General features: G+C 38.9%; 1 non-coding gene across 1 annotated transcript; it reads left to right on the top strand.

Moving 5' to 3' along the window:
* The first annotated feature begins 244 nt into the window (after window positions 1-244).
* On the top strand, window positions 245-318 carry Trnai-uau (transfer RNA isoleucine (anticodon UAU)). Its single transcript has one exon. It is a non-coding gene; the product is annotated as a tRNA-Ile (tRNA).
* Window positions 319-2,136: the final 1,818 nt, after the last annotated feature.

Genomic DNA, 2,136 nt, shown 5'->3' with positions numbered 1-2,136 from the left:
TGAGAAAGAACAGATACCATCTTCATATACATATATAGTTAAGGCTCACCGGCCATTTGACCATCTTCTTCTGTGCGGATGCACAAGCAGTGTCCGAACTCTTACGGGAATCGGCAAAAAGCTGCGAGTAATGAGTATAACTGGCAGGGGTACTCTGAATATAGTGCGGGACAATAAGTTGGGAATGTGGGTCTCACGGGAGGAGTTCCGGAGATAAGTCTCTGCAGTCGCTCTATCCTCTGTGTCCTTGGTGGCTCAGATGGATAGAGCGTCTGCCGTATAAGCAGGAGATCCCGGGTTCGAGTCCCGGTCGGGGCACACATTTTCATCTGTCCCCGTTGACTTATATCAACGCCTGTATGCAGCTAGGGGTATTCATTTCACTGTGATATAACATCAAACGTCATTACGAGAGTAAAACATGCAGTCTGTTTGGTAAGTACAGCGGACAGTTTCGACAAGACTAGGTAAACGACTTAAAAGGGAAACTGGCTGGTAAACAGTAGATAGTAGCAAGGGCGAATTCAGAGTAAACATGCTTTGTGGAAGAGAATTAGGCAGTAGCTCTGATACTGCCAAAAAAGTCAAAGAATATTCAGATGGCGAAATGGTTAAGGAACAATTAAAGACCGTCGTTGAAACTGCGTGTCCAGAAAAGAAAAAGGATTCTCAAATTAAGCCTGTCTCGTCACACTATTACTAGCCGTGTGGACGACATTGGAAGACAAACTGAAGGCAATTCAAAAAATCTTGCATCTGAGTTTATATTTCATTCTATAGCTTTGGATGAATACACAAATATGGAGAACACCGCCCAAGTGATGATTTATGTCAGCGGTGTTGATGCCCATTTTAATAAGACAGTGGAATTAACGGCATTGTATCCACGTAATGATACCACGAAGTTCCGAGATTTGTTGGAAGCAGTTAAATCGAAATTAAGACGCTTTTAGTTAAAACTTAAAGACCTATCGTCGGGGCTAACAACGGCTGGTGCTTCAGTGGTGGCTGGGAAACAAGAATAATTAGTTCATTTCAATGAAAACCAGCCCCGCAATGTTGTCAATACATTGACGCTAAACTTTCATTGCATTGTCTGTCAAAAGAATTTAAGTACCACGTCCCTCAAAATGGACCACATCATGAAGGTAGTTGTCAAAACAGTGAATTTTATCAATTCGAAAGGATTGAATCACGCTCAGTTCCAAGAATTTCTGAACTCTTTGGATTCAGAGCATAATAACATTTATTATTATACAGAAGTAAGATGACAAACCCGTGCGAAAATGTTGTAAAGAGTAAATTGAAGCAAGAAAAACAATCGTTTTTGGAGGCAAGTCAAAGAGACTTGCGGCGTTCGAAGGTAAAGAATGATTTTCCGACTTAGCGTTTTTGATGGGTATAACTAGCCACCTAAATGATGTTAATACTCGACTCCAAGCAAAAGATCAGCTGATTAATGTCATGAATGACCTTATTTCCGCATTGAAAATGAAACTTGGACTTTGGGAACAACAGCTACGAACAAGAACTCACGCATTTTCCTGCACTGTCAAAACAATCGGACGTCACACAGATGACAGCGATTAAATACGCTTCTTTGATATCAGACATAAAATACGAATTCGAAAGCCGATTTCAAGATTTTAAGAACTTTTTCTGCATTTTTCTTTATTTGCTACGCCATTCCCGCAGACATGATTTCACTACCGGAATATTTACAAACTGAATGCTGCGACATGCTACGTGAAGCACACTTAAAAGAGAAATTTAATCAGATAGGTCTGGAAGAGATCTATAAAACAAATTTGGACAAGAAGAAATATCCAGCGTTTTAGAAACATGCTTTAAAATGATTTTATTGAATGCTAAAACTTAGGTCTGTGAAACTGTGAACAGAATTTAGGCGATGAATCACATCAAATCACATATGAGAACACTACTTACTGGTGTTCATCTGGAAAGCTCTTTACGTGTAGCAACAACTTCAATTGACAACACTGACTCACTTAGTTCAATCAAACAAAGCCAGACATCCCACTAACACTGTATTACTTTAAATTGTATAATTTCATCAGATTTATTTTATTTTATTTAAAAAATAAATTAATATTTCTTGAATATTTCGGTTCACAA

This window comes from Schistocerca serialis, chromosome 3 (genome assembly GCF_023864345.2).
Source record: "Schistocerca serialis cubense isolate TAMUIC-IGC-003099 chromosome 3, iqSchSeri2.2, whole genome shotgun sequence".
In the NCBI taxonomy this organism is placed as follows: domain Eukaryota; kingdom Metazoa; phylum Arthropoda; class Insecta; order Orthoptera; family Acrididae; genus Schistocerca; species Schistocerca serialis.
The sequence above is the reverse complement of the archived record's forward strand: the minus strand, read 5'-3'. Positions and strand labels throughout refer to the sequence as shown.